Source organism: Natator depressus, chromosome 2, assembly GCF_965152275.1.
Source record: "Natator depressus isolate rNatDep1 chromosome 2, rNatDep2.hap1, whole genome shotgun sequence".
Lineage (NCBI taxonomy): Eukaryota > Metazoa > Chordata > Testudines > Cheloniidae > Natator > Natator depressus.
In genome coordinates, this window is record NC_134235.1 from 84319048 (window position 1) to 84342907 (window position 23860).

A 23860-nucleotide genomic window follows, 5' to 3' on the forward strand; every position below is an offset into this window, starting at 1 on the left:
ACTCGCACTCAGCTGCTGGGTAAACATACCCTAAAGTGCCGAGTATTGTACAAACAAACCAGAATCCCTCCACAATTGCTTAACTCTGCACCTCCCTCTTCATTAATTGGGTGCAGTGAAGAGATGGCATTACCTACTCTGGGATCCCAAACCCGCAGGAAAACTAGGGTTTTTTTGTGGAGGCACATGTTTGAAAAAAAAAACACCAAGAAACAAAAACAAACAAAACTATAAGCTGGAGTTAAGCTTGCAAATGTCCATCTGTTACTTAATGGGAAAGGCTTTTAGGAAAGATTTGTTTTCTCAGAAAACACAAACGTTTGATAGCATGGAATTTGTATGTTAAGATTCACCTAAAGAAAAAGAATGATAAAAGTATGGAAGTACAGAGTTAAGGTAACCTACACAACCTTAATTCTGATCTACAAGCATGCAGCTTGATGGAAAAAATAAGGAGTTTAAGAAATTCAGTGGGCAGATGCAGGTTGTCTTAAATCAACTAAATCTGTGCAAAGTTAGAAACTCCAGAGGGGGCATGTTTCATAACATATGAGGAAGCAGCTTTCACAACGTAAAGTTCCCTCATAACCTCCAAGGCTACTCAAAGCACCACTCTCATCAAGACCAAACACATTTGGTGTTTCTAGGCCAAACCATTCATTAGTAAGCTACATTTTAGTCACAGGGATTTTTAGAAAAAGTCATGGACAGGTCACGGGCAGCAAACAAAAATTCATAGGGTGTGACCTGTCCATGACTTTTATTATATACCCATGACTAAAACTTGGTGGTGGGGGCGGGGGGCGGCTCAGGAGGTCAGCCCTGGGGATGTCACGGGTGCTGGGGAGGGAGTTGCAGCTGCAGGGGGCACCACGGGTGGTCTGGCGGGGGGGGGTGCGCGGGGGGAGTCATGGCTCGGGGGGACACTGCGGGTGCTTGGGGTGGGGGAGAGATGGGGCAGGCTCCCAACCCAGATCCCTGGAAGCGACAACCTCCATTTCCTAGCTCCATCTCCGCTCTGCCCCCAAGCCCTGGTTCTGCAGCTCCCACTGGCTGGGAACCACGGCCAATGGGAGCTGCGGGGGCAGTGCCTACGGGTGGAGGCAGCACATGGAGCTAGGAGATGAGGACGGGGAGTTCCTGTTGTCCTTCTGGGGAGCTCCTCCCAGATAAGCACCGTCCCGCACCCCCAGCCCTGAGCCTCACCACACCCAAACTCCTACTTCTGGGGTGGGGAGACTCGAGACTGCCCCAGCAGTGGCCAGTGCGCCTGGCCCAAAGGCTGCCAGAGCTGCTCAGGCGGCCCCTGGGCCAGGCGCACTGGGCCGCTGCAGAAGTCACAGAGGTCATGGAAAGTCACGGAATCTGTGACCTCCATAACAAACACAGAGTCTTATTCATGAGTTATGATGGAGAGAGAATTAAACATTTGGCATGGATTTAAGAGAAAATATAAATTTCATCTTTCTCCATAAAAAAAATATTGACTTGATGAAAAATGTGAAAGTCAGCTTTTCTTTCAGTTTTGTGCTTGTGGTAAATACACTGAGCACAGCTTGGGAAAAGTAGAGATGATGGCATAATCAAGATATTTATCTTAGTGATAAGATCCTAAAGCCCAGGCACCAGCCCGAGCCCAAACATCTCCACTGCAATTGAACAGCCCCTTAGTCCAAATCACCTGGTGCGGGCCAGCTGTGGGATTTTAACTGCAGTGTAGATATAGCCTCTTGGCTGAGCCTGTAGACCAGAGCACTGAGAGCACTCCGTCTGGGGAGGAAAAAAACCAAGACACAGGATCTTAGAAAAAAGGGAAACCTGTTATTTCAAGGAAGGGTCCACAGTTTCCTAGTGGTTTTGCATCTTCTTTTCCCTTCTCCCCTGGCTGCTCAGTGATCCAGTCTATGGAAAAGCTCCTTCTCTGAGCTGCATGCAGCATACAAAAGCAGGCAAGAGGGCAAACCATCAACAACCTAGGAAAGAGGAGTCCTGCTATCCCCATTAAGAAAATGAGTGAGAAAATTTGTATCCAGGTATGAGGTTATGCCTGTGAAATGTCAGATGGATGGTTTAGTTTTGTATGAACTGGGGTCAGTAGGGATGGGTCAAAATCAGGCTGGATTTAGATGTAACTTTGGAGAGTGCAGTGTCTCCCCATATCATCAATATTTAATGATGTGGTGTATTCAATTATGCACATATATAAGTAGACATGCATTTAATATATGCAGAGAGAGAGCCTAACTGAATATATTTACATCTCTGAATGAAGTGGGTAGGGGCTGTCTCTTTCCTATCTCAAGGCATCAGGGTTCTCTCAGTGGAGGTCAAGAGGCTTTTCTTCCCCAGCACTCCACCTCAAAGGATCCACAAGCAGCATCAGGCTTCACAGCTCTTAATAAACTAAATCAGCCAAACCACCCTGCAGCAGCTGAGGCTTTTTTGAAGGCAACGGGACTGCAGGGCTGTGACTCAACATAGAATTCAAACCAGTAGGAATAGTAGTGCTAAAATGAACTGGAAATCCCTGCCTGTAATTGCGGTCTGTTCAGTCTGCAGCAATAGGATGAATTATCCACACTAATGCTACAACTAAGCGACCAAATACAACAGTGTGCTGGCACACTATTAAAGGACCCTTATAACTGCCATGTTTCAAATTCCATTAGCCCTCTAGCAGAAGGCCTGCAAAAGTCTTTAATAAATCATAGAAATCAGAGATGGAAATTAGGTCAACCTGTCCATCCATCTCCACCACCCCCACCGCAAGTTTGTTTCCTATATTGTACTGCTGAGTGCTCTGTCTAGTCAACTTTTAAATGATTCAAGCGATGGGCTTTCTACTAGCTCCCCAAGGAGACTGTTTACACAGTCCAATAAGTCTCACTGTTAGCACATTTCCCCCTGATTATCCAGCCCATCTTTTCCTTTGCTCAATTTTATTATGTTATCCCTATTTATACCCCCGGGGGATCATCCTAAATCTGCTCTTAATACTACTGTTCAACTAAAATTTTTGCTCAAAAAACTTTCTTTTGCCGCTCCTGTAGTCCGCTAAAATTTGCTACTATTTTTAGGAGAAAAAGGTGGCGGTTAAGGAATGAAAAGCTACCAACTAGAGCTGTACTACAATAGTGCTCCAATACATGGAAAGAACATTACTGTTCTCTTTTACAGAGAGAGAGAGAGCCCTTCATTTTTGGTTTTTATTTTATTTAATTTTTCCCAGGAATTTATCAGCGTTTATTACAACAACAACAAAAAGATGAAAATCAGTGGAAAAAGCTATTAATAATTTTTCTGGTTAAATATCAGGGTTTATTTTGGTGGACGGAAGGACAGGGGAAAAAGTATTCAGTAGATTAATGCTTTGATGAATGGAATTCAATGTGGTTTGCTGCAGAATTAAAACAGAAGTCAAAACACAATGCTACCTCTGAGTTTAAGAAAACAATACATCTCTAATATCCAAATAAAACTTTTAATTTGAATAAATAGTTTACTGTTGTAGACAGAACTATCAGCTTATAAATATTTACATTTAATAATTGGGACACACCATTTGCAGTGCATACACTCAGCTTCATCCTTTTCGCCTTTTTTTTTTCAACTTTTGAATATTTCCTTGTGTTCTAAAATGAAAATCCGTATCAGAATTCATTTTCTTCCCATTTTAGTGTGTCAGGTCTTTAAATATTTATCTGCTAACAGCCTGAAATATGTATGTGGTAGGCATGAGATTCATCAGTACATTCAGATGCATATGCACTTCAGAGCTTGCATGCATGCCTGTTTGTTTATTGTGTGTATCTTCTAGACTAATATATAACCTTACTTCAACAGGCAGGTTTGCATATACACACAGACTAATGTGTTCTCGTAATACATATATCTCATGCAATGTACTGTATTTTTCGAATAAAACAAGTTATTTTTTATATATTTGAATGATACAAAAATAGGGTGAAAACTGGAAAAAACCCACGAATAATGCTTTTTGTAAAACCCGGTATTTTACAGTAAAAATCGGTTTAAACTGAAAATGAAGGGGCTTAATTATATATAATTAACAGAAATTTTCTGGATTCTATAGTGATCCATAAAGAGACATGGAGAATGCATGTTGCAGTGTAAGAAATTAACAATGTTATCACATATTTGACTATTACATCTTGGGCCTGATGCTCCATTTCTTTTCTTAAATTTTACACTAGTATCAATCCACTGAAATCAATGACTACACCAGCCAGAGGTGAAAGTAAGTTGGTACACCCCGGTACAGCGTACCGGCAAGGGCCGGTGCACCGTACTGGGTCAGCCCGGCTTCCCCAGGGAGCAATTTAAAGGGCCTGGGGCTGGAGCCCCAGGCCCTTTAAATTGCCTCCAGAGCCCTTCTGCTGGAGCCCTGGGGTAGTTGCTGCAGGGCTCCGGCAGCTATTTAAAGGGCCTGGGGTTCCCCTGCTTCTACCACCCGGGCCCTTTAAATAGCCACTAGAGCCCCACCGCCGCTACTCCAGGGCTCCGGTGGCTATTTAAAGGACGGGGCGGTAGAAGCAGGGGAGCCGCGGGCCCTTTAAATAGCCCCCGGAGCCCTGGGGTAGCGGGGGCTCCAGCTGCCTCTGCCGCCCCAGGCCTTTAAATAGCCGCTGGAGCCCCGCCGCTTCCCCAGGGCTCCAGCAGCTATTTAAAGGGCCAGGGTGGTAGAATAGGGGAGCGCCGGGCCCTTTAAATAGCCCTCGGAGTCCCGGGCTGCTGCTGCTACCCCGGTGGGGGGGGGCGGGGGGAAGCATTTACCTTACAGGGTGGGCTGGGGCTGGCTCTGACCCCCTCAACCCCACCCCTTCCACCCTAGGCCCCGCCCCTTCCAGGGGCCAGTGCTGGCCCCAGAGTACCGGTAAGTCACTTGACTTACTTTCACCCCTGACACCAGCACAACATTGGAGTAACATATTGGTTAATCAAGCCCCGGTATCCGAAGACTACTGGCTGAGAGTCAGCTTGCTCTAGTGGATAGAGCATAGGACTGGGAATCAAGAGCTATGGGTTCTATTCCCAGCTGACTTGGGCTCGTGGGGCTCAGGTTAACGGGTTGTTCAACTGCAGTGTAAATGTCCAGGCTTGGGCCTGAGCAAAGGCTCTAGGATCCTGCAAGGTGGGAGGGTCCCAGACCCTGGGCTGCAGCCCAAACATCTACACCACAATGACACAGCCCCACACACCTGAGACAGCTGGCACAGCCAAGGGTGTCTAATGGCAGTGTAGACGCACCTTGTCTGTCTTACCTGTTTAGATCAAAAGGTCTTTGCACCAGGGTCTAGAGGTCTAATTATGCCCGATCTTAGTCCGAGAGGATCAAGTTATTTCCTGACCCTTTCCAGGAATCTGAGTCAGTGCTGCTTCCTCCTGCCTGTGAGTTCAGCACCTCTTGCCCATGGAGTCAGCTCACCTCCCCCTGCCTGTGGGGTTAGCACGGCAGGAGTAACGTTCTGCAGAGTGAGGGGTGCTGTGACTCTTCCACCCATCACACAAAGCGCAGCAAGGTGGTGGTGGCCAGCACGGGCAGGAGAAGGACAGCTGACTTGACCTGAGCCCAAGATGGTCCAGTTGTTTTCCCACCCCACCCATCCCAGACCTGACACTTGGAGTCAGGTCCCATTAGGTTCAGGTCGGGTTGAAGGGTTCTATGTCCTTCTCTTACTATGCATACAGTGCCTAGGACACAAGGACTTCCAGTCAAACAATGAGATATAATAAATATAATACTACTATCACTATTCAGAAACATCACCTTTTTATATCTGAACTTCCAGTTATGCCTTTTCTTATTGAAGATAATATACATTGCCTAATGGGGGTGTATGGGGTGAATTTAACAGGCAATACCACTGCATAGGAGACAGCCACACCCAGAAAGGGTGGTTTGCTTGCAGCTGGTGCTGGCAATTCACTCAACTCTCATCCAAATCTAGTGAGAGTAGCTGGCGGTGGTGACCACTTAGCAAAAGGCGTGTCTGGCCCTCCAAGTGCATGCCAAGGAGTCATGGTTGAACACTTGGCAAATATTAGACCACAGAAACTGAATGAAGATAGAAATTCAGCCCCATAGCAACTGCTGAGCTGAGAGATGGAAATCAAAGATGACAACACTGCAACATGACACAAACCCTCCATTATAAACAACTATTCGCTAACGTACATTTATTTCAAATTGACTCCAGACTCTTGGCCAGGAAAAGTATAGAAAGTAATCATACAATAATGGGAGGGAAGGGAGAGGTTCTCCCTTTTGGGTGAGAGCAGAAGTACTAGCCAATTTTTCTAAATCAGTGCTCCTTGCTATTAACAAACAAAACCATATCTGCACAAAGGAAAAAGGAAGAAAGGAAAGATACAATTACGTATACAAGGTAATCTTTAAAGTGATATATTGCTATCAACTTCTGAAAAGTTGAACAGTAATAACTCAACAAAAATGCTAACCTCTCTGATTACTTCATCTGATGAGTAGAATTTATCATCTCCAGTACCCTTAGGGAAGCTCTCAGTATAACTAACTAATGTTCACAGGCCCAAATTCTGATGCCTTTATTTTACTGAATAGTTCCAAGCTCTATAAGTAGGCGTACTGATTTCTATGGGACTATTTGCAGAGTTAGGTGCTACTCAGCACAAGTGAGGGTGCAGGAATCCGGCCCTAAGTCACTCTAAAACATACTTTTCCTGGGTCTGCAAGAATCTTCTCTTCAGTTTGTTTGTTACAGTCTTTTTAAGTAACATTTTTGATGGCAACCACTACTCCCGAGGAAACAGTGAGGTGACATTTACAGTTGCCCCTGGTTTCATGAGGACCAGACATCACCACCCCCACCAGGGATCAATGACATAAATAATCCCCAATAATGTCACAACTGCATTGTGTGGCTGATTTGCTGCAAGGTTCTGTACCACCTGCTGCCACTGGGAAACTCTTGGAGGGGCTGGAGATGTTCCAGCCCATTGAGGCTGCAATACATGTGGTTTCCACAGGAACTTCTTGGCCTGAAGCACGTAGACTGCACTCAGCAGTGCGAGGAGAAAATGAGCAAGGAACAGGGGCTTCTTTTGGACTACCTCATATTGTACGCTCATCCCCCTTTTGCCTCTGCTCCTGCTTTTCCAGACCCAGCACAAAATATGGGATTTCTGAGAGGGGTGGCAAGATGGTTAACCTTGGGTGTGAGGCAGGAGTAGGGATTGTTCTGAGGATTGTCCGATAGGAAAGGGTTAAGAGCTGAGTGTGTGGTTCTGAGCTGTAGAGAGGTTAAGTAAGGAGGGTGAGGAGTGTTCCTGAGGGCGGTGGATGAGGAGCGTTCCTGAGCCAATAGGGGTTGGGTTGGAGAGGTTCTGACTCAGAAGGGGATGGATTTAGTTGACATGGTTGATTCTGCAAGGAAGAAGTCAGTTGGTGAATTAAGTTGTAGGTCAGTTGGCAGTGTGGGTGGAGGAAGGAGATGGTAGGGTAAGAGCTAGATTTGAAGGGAAGAGATTGGGACTAGGAGACAACAGTGAAGTGCTGACAATGATAAATATACTGTTATCGTCTACCCTGCCCTTTACTGTGAACTGCTCCAGTTTTTCAGTTTGAAAGAGAGAATGGGTGAGAGAGAAGAGAAAACACAGTACCCCTTTTCTCCCTCATCCCCAACACTCCTCTTACTGTACCCCCAGCCCACTTACCAGAGCATGTCAGTTTTTCCACTTGAAAAATATAATCCCCTTACAGGGAGACTGCTCCCCACAGTACCATCAGCTATCCTGGGCACCAGCTGCCACTGACAACCTCTTTTAGGAAAAAATGCTGTATTAAGAGCCAAATCTACTTCACAATGTACATATATCGTACGAGGGTAGTCTCTCTAGCTTTTAACTCAGGAACTTCAACTTCATTCCACCCCATTCAAGAGTTTTATAGACCTTCTCTAATGCCACTTATGGATGCTATTATATTTATCAATGTTACAGTGCTTGCACACAGACACACATTAATCATAATCATAGAATATCAGGGTTGGAAGGGACCTCAGGAGATCATCTAATCCAACTCCCTGCTCAAAGCAGGACCAATCCCCAATTTTTGCCCCAGATCCCTAAATGGCACCCTCAAGGATTGAACTCACAACCCTGGATTTAGCAAGCCAATGCTCAAACCACTGAGCTATCCCTCTCCCCATATGTAAATACTTGTATATGCTCATAACAGTACACATTATTTCAATTGTTCTTTTCCCCTAAAATTTTATACACTGATCACATATGCTTTTAATTTTCTTCTAGCCCTTTTTTCCCCCAATACGAAGTCCCCTTGGTTTCCACATTCTTTTTTAGCCCTATAAATGAAAACCTTTTCACAGTGGTATCAGACATCTGGTGGACAATTTTCCCCTCCCTTCCCCTGTTTCCTCCCTCTCTCTCCCAACACACACACACACACACACTTACTACTACCTTGGTTTCTCATCTTGCACAGAGATTCAAATTTTATGGATTAAGAACTCAATGAAAAATGACTGTCTTTCTGTAAAGCAGAGTGCTTTCAAAATGAACAATCTGTACAGTAGAGGGTGGTGGAAGACTGTGAGGATTGAAAGTGAAAACAGATATTTCATATAAGCACCCTACAGACAGGAAACACTCACCAGGCCTCATTTTATTTATGTAGCACTTTTCATACATTGTATCTCACTGACTGCACCCTAAGCAAGTCACAAGTGATTTAGAAGGCTAAGATATGGAATGTTCATGAAAGCAAGAATTAAATATAATCATTTAGTTCTGCTGGTACAATAGAATAATAAACAATGACCAGGTGAAATGTGAACATTAAATTTTAATTTAGGTTAAAAGGCAAAAAGTCAATTATTTGAGTTTATTTATTCAGTTATTCATAAGGGGAAAAAACACTGAATCTGCATGCGACATTTCCACATTACCCTCATATTAACTCAGTTGTCTCAAATACTGTGACCCCATTTCTGGGGTTTTTTTCCAGCCAATCAGTTCTAAACATTCTTCCTGAGGTTCCTCTGCACTGATGCCCATAGTGACAACCATTAGTAATGGCAGGGGCAGGAGCAATAAGCCTGCAGGACTTCTCTTACTGAAGGCAGACTGATAGGTTAGCTATTATTTGTTCTCTACTACCTGAGCTGTTCCTTCTCCCAGATGTCAAGAGCTCTGGAAGGTCAGCCTCTTTCCTATTACACATCTAGGAGTCTCTCACTAGATAATTGAAATATTAGGTCCATTGCCAGGGTAAGAAATGGAAGCTCTGCTTAAGAAAACGTTCATGTCCCTTTACGACCCACATATGGACCTTCTGATAATATGGAAAAATCGATACGATTCCTCTTAGTTACAAGCTTGTGGAATCAGAACTATAGCCAGACTTCTTGTTTTCAACAAGTGCACACAGGAGTATATATTAAACACCTAATTTCAGAAATTAATCAGTCAATACTTCCCTCATCACCACAGATTGGGGGGGGGAAAAAAGGTTAGAAGTTCATTTTCAATGTTAGACAGCTTTCAGGATTTTTTTTTTTAACCTGCTCATATCTATAGTCTTTAAAAAAGTTTGCTGCTGCAGTAAACGTCTCAGCTATTAACTACCCTTTTCTAAATCTATTTTCATTTAGCATTCTACATTTGTGGATAATAATAATATAAGACTTTTTTGGGTGTTCTACAGGTTGTGTACCTAGTATAAACAATCCACCTAGAGAATTAACATACCCTATTCAGGAACCCATCACTCAATTCTCAGCGCAGCTGGGAAGTAATCACTTTTTTCACAATTATATTCATATTTATCACTGATTGATTAAATTAAATTAGAAGTCAAAGCCCTAACAGAACACTCTGAAAATTCAAACATTTTTTCAGGAATGTAATGTCTTGCCAGTATAAAATGCGATAAATAGAATCCTGAAACAAAACATAGCACAACATTGTCATCTACATTTAAAGAACCATATCCTTCAAAATAAATGTACTTAAACGAGTAGCCACACTGATTTCAATGGACCTACTCCAGGTTAGTCACGTGTACTTACAGAATATAGGTCTAATTCTGCATTTCAAAGGAAAAAAACTTCATGGTTGTAAAAGCAAGTACTTTTGAGGATGTTGTCAGAGTAGTAACTGATACCACTGATATACTGAATCTTAGGAACCAAATGTTCTTTTGTAACATACTTTAAAAATTCTTTGACTGTTCCTCCGTGTCATATACCACCATTTACTGGTACATGAGAATTACATGAATCAAGTTTAAATATTACCCACTGAATGAATACCCGATTTCAAGTTCTATTTTACTGTTAGTTAAATCAAAATAAATACTTAAAATACAAGAAAGACATTTTACATACATTTTAACAAGGAATACATCATTTCCAGTACACCAAAACATATAATATACCTAGTAAAGAAATATGTTAAATGAATACATTTCCATATACCAAACTGATTGTGAATATTCATTGTTTGAGAGCTTCATTGTTTTATAAATAAACAACGAAGTCCTCACACAAATACCTGTTAAAGGAAATTTTTGTTCAGCAAGGGTAAATATTTTGCAGGTTTCCACTACAGACGAAAACCTGCATCTCATCTTGTTTTATTTGTAAATATATACAAACTTTAGATTCACCTCTACTTGTCCCTCCTTTGGGGAAAAAAAAATGCCCAACAGCTGTGCTGCAGTTCCTAAGGCAAGGCTGCATCAGTCTTGTTCATGTAGCAGACACAAAGTTAAAACAAAGATGGTTCAGACAGTCTGATTTTCAGTGCCCCACCCTCATTTCCTTGAGCCAGAGTGATGTCATAACAAGGCAGCGCAATGACTTCATTGCTACAGTTCTCCTTGCTTCTGGGCACGCACCCCCTCTCTTCTTCACGACAAAGACAAAACCTTTAGACCACAGTAGCAAGTCAAAGGCAGACTCACATCAGATGAGCTCTTATAATGTACCTGTCAAGTTTCCAATAATATTGGCTAACCCTTTAGAAGAAAAACATCACTTGCATCATTAAATATCACTTTAATAAGGGGACGCCACTGTAAGATGAAATAGGTGAAGGGAGATTCAATGTTGGCTATATTAGTATGATTAAAGAAAGTAGGATATATTAAAAATATTTCACAATGTGTTTAAGCTAATGTTCTCTGGTTCTAATCATTCACCACTGCAGTGAACAGGACTGTAGCAGAACAGAATCACAAGGAGCCTTCCTGTTCTAATGGAATCATACAGAATAAACTTGCAGTCGCTCTTCACTCTAATGTGGTGATCCCTCTCTTTCCATCCACTATATTATTCCTGATGTGCAAATTTCATCATCATGTTAGAGTGGAGAGTTCCCATCCAAGGAGAGTGGTACAACAACATGAAGGAAAAAAAATACTGATGCAGCAAATTGTCACACAATGATTTTAACCAATTAACTGACACAGGAAGATTAGCTTTGCTTCTTATATCGTACTTAAATGTTATCTTCAATATTTATTTTGAACAAGCCACTATATTAACTTAACCAAAGTCTAACAGTAAATTAAGAGTGAAAACACCTACTTTAATTCTAGATTATTTAACTGTAAATGGTTCACTGCGTATGAGATAACACTACTGTGGAGAGTGTCACCTTTGACCTGTGATTCTTCAGTTCTTCTCCCTAAAAAAATTACAAGTCAAGTGAAATAAATACTTTTGCTTGTTCCTACCTCAAAGTGATGCACAAGGTTCAGTTTAGCAAGTGGGTTCCAGCTTTGCCTCAAGTATAAATAAGGTTTTGGCACATATTCACAAGTAGTATTCAGAGTAATGCGAGTCTTTCAGTACATTCTATTATTTCAATAAAATGACAATGCTATGAGGAAATTTAAAAAAAACTACAAAAGACTGATTTTACTGCCTTTAATTATTATGGAAGTGTAAATGTTCAAGTGTAGTGTATATCTGACAAACCTAAACAATTAAAAATACTCCTCCCAGCTATCCCTTCTTTCTCCACAAACTCTGTTCTGAGCTAAATACAGAACCTAGTACCACGAGATTGACAGAGCCACTCCCTCTTCTATTTTTTAAATCCCACAAAATACCCTCAAGTTTCCCGTTAAAGCGAATAAAACCAAAAGAGTATGAATAATTCTGTAACTGCACAAGAAAATACGGCATCTGTATGACAGCACAATGTGAACTTTCTAGCCCAGCTGGTTTATCTTTGCTGTCTAAGCTGTGGTGAAGAACATGCACACATCTATCTCTGCAACATTTTTCAAGTACCCACCTCAACCCAACGCTACGACTGAAAACACAAGCACTGAAATTACACGTTTGCAAAACTTGTCCGACCCCTTGTTTCTCTCCCTCCCTACCCCCATCCCTCACATCTGATTTATACCATCTGTTTCCCTCGATCTTTCCCTTCCGCTTGCAAGAACCTCTCTTCCCCAACTTCAGACGCCAGGCCAGTGTGCAGCCGAGAGAAACCTTGGAATTGGAAACGTTAAAAAGAGGAGAGGAGACAGCGCTGCCACTGCAGAGGTCCAGAGCTCCAAGTTACTATGTAACCACACCCACCGCATTGCAGAAGCCACGGGCTGGAGTGCGGGGTGGGGGGGGGGACACAACAAGCAGTAACTCCGCCGCCACAAGACGACGCACAAGAAGAGCCGAACCGATTTCAAGAGGGGGGAAAAGCCGGACAGCTGCCTCCCAACCCTGCTCACTCGCAGAAGTACCGCCGCCGCCACATCAGGCTTCACACGATACATGCAACAACCCCCCTTGCCAGCCCGCCAGGTAAACAATGCAGCGGGCACGCCACTGCGCTCAGCACGGGGATGAATGGGAACAACTCGACTGGAGGCTGCCCAGCGTGGGGCGGGGGCTTTATGGAGGTGCCACGACAAGAGAGCTCAATCCACGCACCCCACTTCCCCGCACTGGCGCAGCTGTCCCGTAGACAAGAGAAGTTTCCTCGGGGGGGGCAGAGGAGGGAGGGAAATCGATGCCTTGTGTAAACACCCCTTATCCGCCCCCTCCCCTGGCACCCCTTGCCCAGCCCAGGCTTTTCCCAGCGCGTCGGCGGGAAGATCCCGGGCAACCGCAGCAAACCCAGCGGCGAGGCACCCGGACAGACGCCTCCCCTGCTGCTGAGACCACCGCATCACAGCCCCGGGACCACCCGAGCCAGGCGCCGGAAGAGCGGCTGGCCGGCCGGCGAGCCGCATCGCCGCAGCTGGAGGGCAGGCGGGTCAATGGCTTTTTTTTTTTTTTTTTTTTTTAATCCGAGCGGCTCTCCAGGGGTGCGGAGGGAAGGGGCAGCGACACCCACGGCTCTGCCCGCAGATCTCGCCCTAGTTTCCCCCTCACCCCCCGCCACGGATCACTTTAAAAATGGCTCCTCGAAAGGAGATTTAAAAAAAAAAAAAAAAAAAGTAAAAACGCCCCTAGTCACAAAGATCCGCCGCCCCCCCCAGCAGAGGAAATTGCAACCGCACTGGCAGCCAGGGTAAAAGCGAAGCGAGGTGCCGGGATAAGGTACCTTGGCAAGCCGGCGCAGCAGCAGCAGCAGCGAGCTGGAGCCCGGGTCTCCGCTAGGTCCAGGTCTGGGTCCAACGCGTCAGACGGACGTGCCGCCGCCGCCGCCACGCGTCAGCAGCCCAGCCCAGGACGAGCCCTCCGCGGTAGCCCAGCAAATCAGGACTGGGGAGGCAGGCGCCTCCAAAAAGCCCCTCGCCGCGGAAAACGGGAAAAGCTGGAGCCCGCCGGAATCCGCCGGCTTTGGCGCACAGCAGCCCTGTGCCGGCTCCGCGGAGAAAGAGGCGCTTCGCGGCTCCCACCCCCACAGGGAACTCCTCACCCTAATGTATCCCAGTGTAGTCCGCGCGGCAGGCACCCGGCTCTGTCCCCTGGCCGGATCCTGCCCAAATTTTGCCCCTTTCCGTGCAAATACCACTGGCTCGGAGATCAAGTGGAGCGGCTCAGATTTGCGCGCCCGCGCCCAAACGCAGACCGACGGCGTTGAACAGCATTGCGCGCCGAGGCAGCGCCCAACCCCGGACTCAGCACCTGGACCCTGCGCCCCCCAAGCCCCCAACGTTCACTGTCTAAAGAGAGAGACTGTCTAAAGGCGGAGCTGCTCCTAACGCACCTTCAGAATCTGGACCCTGCTACACTGCAGCTCAACCGTATCACAACAAACTCAGAGCCAAGCTCTGGAGCCTGCCAAATTTTGACCATAAACCAGACATTGTAGCAACACTAAGATTAGTTTTTGCTTCTACTATTCTTCCCCAATCTCTAAATTAGCGCCTGGATCGGGCTAGTTTTTGACTGCATTCCTCCAGCTTTACCATCTAACTTCAGTACATACGCAGCTTTGCCTAGTACACTTGAATAATCTGGATCCCATTTTATCTGGCAGGATCCAGATTTGGAATTTTGCAGCACTGCACTTAGATGCATTGATTTCTGGATTTTTTTAGAAATAAGATATCTTAGCAACAGAGAGGTTAAGTGGCCATGGGCTTTGGATGTGAAACTTAAGATTCTTGGGCCTGAGCTTCAAAGATTTTAAGCACTCACAACTCCCCTGGAAGACAAAGGATATTTCAAGTGCTCAGTATCGCTGAAGCTCAGGCCTAAGGAGTCTTAAATCTTTGTACCCAAAAGCTAAATAGCCTCCCACCTCAAAGCACTGGGCCACTTTGCAAAAGACTGGTCTTCGTGATTTTCCCCGGGCCCTCACAAAAAGGTCTCCACCAGAGCTGGCTTGACAGCAGAATTTCCTTTCTTCCAAAAAATTCAAGCTGTTCAATTCTGAACAGGGCCAGCCAGCCTGCCTCCCTGCCTGGTTTTCCTCAAAAGTTTTAATGGAATAGCCACATTTCCGCAGAATGTTTCAATTCCATCAGCTCAGCATTTTCCAACAGAAAATTGTTCTGTTGAAAAGTTTTCACCCAGCTCTAGTATTCCCTTCCGACTCAGTTGTAAATCATGAATAAGTCTGCGAGTTTGTCACTGAGGTTACAGATTCCATGACTTTCCATGACTTCTGCAGCAGCTGGTGCGGCTAGCCCAGGAGCCACCTGAGCAGCTCAGGAAGCCCCTGGGCCAGCTGCATCGGCTGCTACTGGGGCATTCTTGGGCCACCGTGCCCCCACAGCAGCAGCAAGCATTTGGGTGTATGAGGGGGCTCAGGGCTGCAGCATGGGAGGGGGCTGGGGTGCTGGACAGCGCTTATCTCAGGGGGTTCCCTGGAAAAGGTGACATGCCCTTACCTCATCTCCTAGCTCCACGTGCTGCCCCCACATGCAGGCACTGCCCCTGCAGCTCCCATTGGCCGTGGTTCCCAGCCAATGGGAGCTGCGGAGCTGATGCGGAGGCAGCACGCGGAGCTGTCTGGCCGCACCTCCACCTAAGGGGGTGTCGCGAGGAGCCAGGTAGGGAGCCTGCCAGCTCTGCCAGCCCCTTCCCCCAGCACAGCGGCACCCCCAGACCGCCCCCTCCTCCCAGAGAACCCGCTGCGTCCCTGGGCCACCCCCACTGCCCAAGATTTAGTCGGTTATATAGTACAAGTCACGGACTGGTCACGGGGTCATGAATTTTTGTTTACTGCCTGGGACCTGTCCATGACTTTTACTAAAAATACCTGTGACTTTATCCATTGACTGTAACAGGATGTGCTAAGAAATGGAACCCAGCCAAAACCTCTGTCTATTTCAAGGCCCACTATTACCAACAGATAACTAATATTTTGTCTTACATCCTTACTGGGCTGCTGTTCCATTAGAGTGTATTGACTCTCTGAAAGCTGCATTAAGAGGGATAAACAGCTCATTCTTTCAAGTGCTTTCTAGTCTTCCAAGATTGTATGAAGCTCCTCCTGTTTTCATATCTCCTAAAGTTTTAATTATTCTTTTAAACAGTCAAAAATAATCGGTGACAGTCTTTTTAGAGAGTCATATAAAACTTTTTTTCTCAGCAATGGAGGCATTAGAGAATGAATTCCGAGAAGGGTTAATCTTGCATTTATTGAATTTGTTTTTGTGCTCCTTTTATTTTTTGACTTATTTCCCTGCTCTTTAAGGGTATCGGAAGCACGCATCTTTTCAAGGGGATTTTTCCTTTTTTGTACCCTGATCCCTGGATCTTAGCAGAAGAGGCCTTATGCCCTCTAGGGAATAAAGCTGTGTGGATTATTAACTGAAGAGACCACTTTCTGGGATGCCATACATACATACCCATGACATACAGTAGATGTATTCGGTGATTCAATAGGTCAAATTTACCCCTGGAATAAATTTATTGACTTCAATGGAGTTATACAAGGGACATAGGAAATTGTCTTAAATTGGTCTTGCCTTCCCACCCAGAGCCAAAACCATCCTTTTAAGATTACTGAGGGAACAACCAGGAACTCTGTCTCCAGAGCTATTACAATTAAAGTGCTGAGTAAGGATTCACTTACTGTAATTAATTCAGCATTGCCCTTTGTCATTTTCATACCTGTAGCAACTTACTGACTGCGAGAATTTAAAAGATTATTCAGACATGTAGCTATTATCTACTGGTTCACTTCTTTAGTCTCTTTAATAACCAGGGCAATCAGGAGGGTGTAAAACCCTACGTATACCTTGGAACTCTATTACCCCAGAGAGGGGCAGGACTAAATTGGTGATCTGGCTGGAGAGCCCTGTTGTGACCCACAAAAAGGCAGACCATCACAGAGATGGTAATTACCAGTTAGACACTAGAGGCAGGACAAGTGGGGAGCAAGTGACCTAACTACAAGGCAAGACTGCCGGTGAGCCCAGCCAGTAACACTCCCATGGACTTCACTGGCGCCTAAATCAACACTAATGTTGAGCTAAGGGGCAGTTATGAATGATCACCTCCAATGTGAGCAGTTTACAGTCGGTTTCATATACCCAGTCTTTGTTTAAATCCTGTAAAATCTTAGGGCTGGTCTATACTACCACTTAAGTCAATGTAACTTACATCACTCAGTGGTGTGAAAAAGACACCCCTCCCCCACAGGCAATATAAGTTACATCAACCTAAACGCTGTCCACACCAGTGCTATGTCGGCGGGAGACGCTCCCCCCATCAACATAGCTTCCACCTCTCACGGAGGTGGAGTAATTTTGCCAACGGGAGACCTCTCTCCCGTCAGCCTAGTGCATCTTCACCTGATGCGCTACAGCGGCACAGCTGCACCAATGTAGTGCTTTAGTGTAGACTTGCCCTTCGGCACGTAATTTTATTCATATTAACAGTCCCCTGGATATCACTGGGACTGCTCAAATCAATACTTGCATTCCTAAGTATTTGCATGATCAGATTCACAGGATCTAATCCAGCTCCCAACTGAAAGACTCCCAGTGGCTGTAATAGGAGTTCCACTGCGCCCTAGTTTGTTATGTTTGTAGCATCTTAGTCCCTCGCAAGAAGCACTGTCTCTTACATTCATATTATTTCTTCAATTCAATTTGTAGTTTCTCTTTCAAATTCACATTGACTGACAGGAAGGAATGCAAGTGGTTTGCAAGGAACAGTTCAAACATAAAAATGAGTCAAGTGGAACACCGCAAAACAATTACATCATTCTTCTCAGCTTAGGTAATTTACTTTTCCCCCCACAATTTATCCTCATGTTTCGTGAGGAAGGAGAAATAAAGAGACATTGACCCAGGCTCAGGTGTAACTCTCTAAATCACATTTCATAGAATACATGACAATGTCCTAGGGTTGTGTGATACGAAAAAGCAGCACACCCGAAAAACAGTCTTCTCATCAAGAAGAATGTTAGGAATCTCTGGGGCAGAGATCATGTTTTCAGTCTGTGTTTGTACAGTGGATAGATAGCACAATGGGGTCCTGGTCTAGGACTGAGGCACCTAGGTGCTACTGCAATACAAATAAATAAAAACTATGGCTGTTGATAAATCGCAATTAACTCATGCGATTAACTCAAAAAAATTAATCACGATTTAAAAAACTGATTAATAGCACTTAATTGCATTGTTAATTTATTAACTATTTTTGGATGTTTTTCTACATTTTCAATTATATTCATTTCAATTACAACACAATACAAAGTGTACAGTGCTCACTTTATATTTTTTATTACAAATATTTGCACTGTAAAAATCAAAGAAATAGTTTTTCAATTCACCTCATACAAGCACTGTAGTGCAATCTCTTTATCGTGAAAGTGCAACTTATAAATGTAGATTTTATTTTTTGTTACAAATCTGCACTCAAACAAAACTTTAGAGCCTGTAAGTCCACTCAGTCCTACTTCTTGTTCAGCCAATCGCTAAGACAAACAAGTTTGTTTACATTTATGGGAGATAATGCTGCCTGCTTCTTATTTATAGTGTCACCTGAAAGTGAGAACAGGCATTCGCATAGCACTTTTGTAGCCGGCACTGCAAAGTATTTACGTGCCAAATATGCTAAACATTCGTATGCCCCTTCATGCTTCGGCCACCATTCCAGAAAACATGCTTCCATGCCCATAACACTCGTTAAAAAAATAATGTGTTTAATTAAATTTGTGACTCAACTCCGTGTCTCCTGCTCCGTTTTACCCACATTCTGCCATAAATTTCATGTTATAGCAGTCTCAGGTGATGACCCAGCACACGTTGTTCATTTAAGAACACATTCACTGCACATTTGACAAAATGCAAAGAAGGTACCAATGTGAGATTTCTAAAGATAGCTACACCACTCGACCCAAGGTTTAAGAATCTGAAGTGCCTTCCAAAATCTGAGAGGGATGAGGTGTGGAGCATGCTTTCAGAAGTCTTAAAAGAGCAACACTTCGATGTGGAAACTACAGAACCTGAACCACTAAAAAATAATATCAACCTTCTGCTGTTCTGCTGGTGGCGTTTGATTCAGATGATGAAAATGAACATGTATCGGTCTACACTGCTTTGGATCATTACCAAGCAGAACCCGTCGTCAGAATGGATGCATGTCCTCTGGAATGGTGGTTGAAGCATGAAAGAACATATGAATCTTTAGCACATCTGGCACGTAAATATCTTGTGATGCTGGCTACAACAGCGCCATGCGAACGCCTGTTCTCACTTTCAGGTGATATTGTAAACAAGAAGCAGGCAGCATTATCTCCTGCAAATGTAAACAAACTTGTTTTCGAGCGATTGGCTGAACAAGAAGTAGCACTGAGTGGACTTGTAGGCACTAAAGTTTTACATTATTTTATTTCTGAATGTAGTTATTTTTTGTAACTACATAATTCTACATTTGTAAGTTCAACTTTCATGATAAAGAGACTGCACTACAGTACTTGTATGAGTACTATTTCTTGTTTTTTTACAGTGCAAATATTTGTAATAAAAAATCAATATAAAGTAAGCAGTATACAGTTTGTAGTCTGTCATAATTGAAATCAAAATATTTGAAAATGTAGAAAACATTCAAAAATATTTAAATAAAAAGGTATTCTATTATTTAAAAATGTGATTAATCGCATGATTAATCACAATTAATTTTTTAATCGCTTGACAGCCCTAAATAAAAACAGATTCAATACATCAGTCAGGTTCTTTTTTAACTGAAATACAGCTAGAGCTTAACCCTATTCATGGTCATGATATTTAAGGGGTTTTGTCATTACTCCAAGAGAACGAAGGGTATTTTAAGCTTCTCCCTCTTCCTCAAAAGCTTAAACTGTAGTCCAAAAACTCATGTTCTCATTAGTTACAGGTATTTTAATAATTTTGTGTGTCCTATCTACAAAGACCTGAGTCCCAACACCTATAACCTCTCAAAACTTTAAAAACAAAACAAAAACCTCTTTATGCTTTGCTAATAAATGACAGTGACGAACAGCTTCCTATAATGCACACATTTTAACTGAGAACAGTTCCCCAACTACTAGGCTAGATAAATTCAGTACCATGATTTGTTTACTTATCAAATGCCAGGTGTAGGTCAGTCTCTACGTAAACACTTGGCTTACTGATTTTGGAGAGTAACAGATATAACACAACGTTGCCAAACAACAGCTGAAAACTCTAAGGATCCAAATGGCATCTGTCTCTTATGTTTATTCTGTCTTCCCTTGCCCTGTACACACCCTACCACGGGCTGCTCATCAGCCCAGGCCAGCAAGGCACAGCCTAACCAAGAATTCCCCAAAGCTACAAAATACATTTTGCGTATTCTTTATTTAATTGATAAATATGCACAGACTTAAGGGCAAACTATGCTTTGATTTGAATGTCAAAACTCACTCTCTCCAGTAGCAAAACTCAGTACCAGGAAGTTTGAAAAATGTAGTGCTGTGTGAGGCTCAGATCTTGGTACAGCTAATTGTGCCTCAGGAAGCTGCCTTGTTACCATGGCAATTTACCAACCCAGGAGTCTCTTTATCAGGGAATAGCTGTGGTAACCACTGCTTGCTGAGGCCACAACAAGATTGTAGCAATTAAGCCCAGGCTGCAAGAAGTTTACAGAGGGTGAGGTTGGGGCTGCAACCTGAACTTTCCCAGCCCCTTCCTTGGACTCCCTCATGCTTTGCACCTAATGCCAGCCTGGGTTGCAATGGCGGCTGCAGCTCCCGGGCCCACCTGCTGCTGTTTCACTATAAACAAGGTAAGCTTTTAAATTAATACAGTAGGCGGCGGTGGAAATAGCTATTTTGTGATTTGTGCCTCATCTGTCAAAAAAGTCACAAACTGCCTAATGCTAGGAGACATTTAGGCAAACGAACTACAGAAGGCCTCTCAAGAATATGCACTCCTAACATTTGCAACAGGTGACCAAAATCTCAAATATTGTCTGCACTTTATGTCCCTTTTTAACAGGGAAATAAAATTAACAAGATTCCAATGACTATAAGGAAAATAACTTTCCATGCTTGAAGCTCATTAGGCTGAAATCAGAATCTAAACACCACTAATTTGCAATGTGCATTCTATTTTTTTAGCTATGGTGCTGGAAATTTAAATGGAGAGTAGCACGTATTGCCTTTCCACTCCCTGTCTCACAATATTGCAAACATAGGTCTTAATCCATCAAGACGCATAAGCACATGCGTAATTTAGTCAACGGGATTACATATGCTTAAAAGTTTAAACATATGCTTAAGTGCCTTGCTAGACTGGGGTCACATACATGTAATCAGAAAGCATTAATTTCTGAAAAAAAGCTTATGAACAAAAGATATTCATACTGTATGTGGACAGAGTATTGAGTTTGGTGAGGACAGATGCAAACAGATTTTCCTCTTATCTGAGCTACATTTTGCACAGGTATGATTCCACTGACTTCTGTGGAGCTACTCCTAATTACTGCAGTGCCAGAAGTCCATGATTTTCAAAACTTTAACATATTTTTAAAATCAGAGTTAGATCCTGTGTATATTGCAAAATGACCTGACATGATGGCCACAAATGTGTTTTCCTCACAGGGAAGGTATGGTACGGTATGGCATTACAAAGTCAAACTTATTTTTTGTGATAGTCTAATGTTCAGCATTGAGATCTATCAGAAGTTCAATTCCCTGAATTCATCTGGTCTACATTTACTAGAAAATACCCTCATTCAATTCACCTGGCTGACAACAAAATACCATTTCATCTTTGGTTCCAAATGCACTTTTGGGGTTTCACTGTTATTTTATCTTTGTATCTTTCCAGGCAGAACCTAATCCATAGTTTTAAGAATTATGCTAAGTGACAGAAATGAAACAGGCACACAGATGAGTGAAAGACATGATCTAGGATTAAGAAAATAGCTTTCAGAATAAGACCCCCTATGCTCCCCTATATCCTGCATGACAAAGTTGTAGAAGGAGCCATAGATGACCCATACTGAGGCGAAAGGCAACTATCAGAGTTATTCCATCAGACACTGCCAAGCTGCTGCTTCCCCATTCGCAGAAAACCTGCATGGAAAAAGGGGTCATAGGAAGGAAGTGGCTGTGAAACAGCTGCCCTAAGTGGCATATTTCCCCTACAGCATAGACAGAAGCCAACAGAGAAACAACAAAAGCCAATGCGGTTATCTGATTCAACTTTAAGTAGCCTTAGCTATGGAGTATCTCCACTGGAAAGATCACTGAAGGCAGTAGGAGAGCTGGGTGCTAACCGCAGTGACCTAACAATGCAGGTACAACTGAATAACTATTACACAAATCTCAGCTTAAGGAATAGTTATTCTTCTCTGTGTGTGTTTTTGTAGTGAAGGGGGATACCAGGAATACCAGGACCAGTCATCTTTTTTTCCTGGAAGATCCTGGTAAACTGAAGGACCTGAAATGTGACAGTACTGATGCATGAGGAAACCTGAACTGTAGCTCCAACTGAATGAAGAGGGGATATGGAGTCTTGTGCTAGCAAGAGCTCCAGATCAGGTTTCCACATCCAGTTGTGAGGTCGCATTCCAGGTTCTCCTTCAAAGACTGCTAAAGTCATCCAGAAAGAAAAGGCAAGTTGGAAGGCAATCCTTATGTATTCTAAAGCGAATCTCAAAAATTGGTCTTTCAGTTGATCAGTAAAAAAAACGTATTACTGGTATCATGTAAGAATAGCAACGGCGCAGTCTGGAAAATAATTTCCTAGAACTAAAACAAAAATATGCCATTTGAGTGGGATAAAATGTTCTCTCCAGTTTCTGCAATCTCCGTGAAAGGTTTAACATTCTTATACAACTACCTGATATCCATCTTAGATGTCCTCAAAATGGTTTTAATTTTAAAAAACACAAAAAAGAGTGAAAAAGATTTCCTACCTGCACAGATTAAAACTAATAGCTTCCTTTGGTGCTGGACTACCTTGTTCATTCTTCTAACAATTTTTAGGATCTTGGAATTTGTGTGATTTGAGCTCTCTTTTAAAGCCCATATCATCCACAAGATTATTTTATTCAGTTACATCCTGAAATCCATTTAAAGCTAAAATGTGTGTTCCCGGTACTGATTTCCTGAAATGTTAATTCATATCTCAGTTTCCATTAGACTAGACCAATAGAATTCTTATTTTGCAGGTTTATGGCATTTCTAGAGCTAGTGCAGAATTTATCAGCCAGCGTACTTGCTGGGTTAGAGAATATTCGTCATACGATTCCCATATTCGAAAGAACTTCATAGACTCTCCCAGAGCACAGCAGCGAGCAGAAAACTACTACCATTACACAACAGTGCAGTATGTTATCTTCTAATCTCTTAGGATCTAAACCCCTCAAGTCCCAATGGTTTGGCCCATGCTTATCAGGGCACTCTCTTCACTTCTTGAGACTTTGCCTATACTGTGGATATGGTTCCTGTCCTTTGGGTTTCGTGTATTTTCCTTATGAAGCCTCTTTATCAGACACCCACTCAATGCACTTCCTTTATGAATCCTTCTCCATCCTCCTTCTCAACCTAGTTATTTGATTTAGCTTTTTACATTTCTGGATTATATGACTGTTGTAAAGCACTTTGAGAACACTTGTGTAAGGGCCCTGTAGAAATGGAAAGGAGTGAGTGGTTGATTAAAGTGAGAGGTAGAATAAGATCAGTAAACTTGATTAATGACAGCTTTGTGCTGCAGAAAATAAAAATCTCAATTCGAAATGTCTTGAGAGTCCAAAATCCAGACCACAAGAGGCTGCGTGTGTGAAACAGCTGATAGCAAAGCTGCACTTCTACAGGACTCACTGTTTGACTGATCCAGAGAACGGCAATTACCAGCTCTTGGAGGGAGTTCCTCATCTGTCCTACTGGGTGGAAACAGTACAAGAAGAAGAACTGCCAGCAAAAGAAAAACAAATTCAGGATGAAAAGGAGAAGTTGG

The 23860-nt window shown here is 43.3% G+C and overlaps 1 protein-coding gene across 36 annotated transcripts in view; it reads right to left on the reverse strand.

Moving 5' to 3' along the window:
- The window catches only part of EPB41L3 (erythrocyte membrane protein band 4.1 like 3), a 201355-nt gene that overhangs the window by 119247 nt on the left and 58248 nt on the right, over nucleotides 1–23860 (reverse strand). For 4 of the 36 annotated variants that reach the window (XM_074944590.1, XM_074944586.1, XM_074944589.1 and 1 more), the window contains exon 1: nucleotides 13588–13742. The exons of 2 other annotated variants lie outside the window; for them this stretch is intronic. The gene's annotated coding sequence lies outside the window, so the exon portion shown is untranslated. Of the gene's footprint in view, nucleotides 1–11761; nucleotides 11857–12441; nucleotides 12593–13587; nucleotides 13839–23860 lie in introns of those variants that run through there. 30 more of the 36 variants (XM_074944562.1, XM_074944565.1, XM_074944559.1 and 27 more) reach the window with 19 other exon arrangements.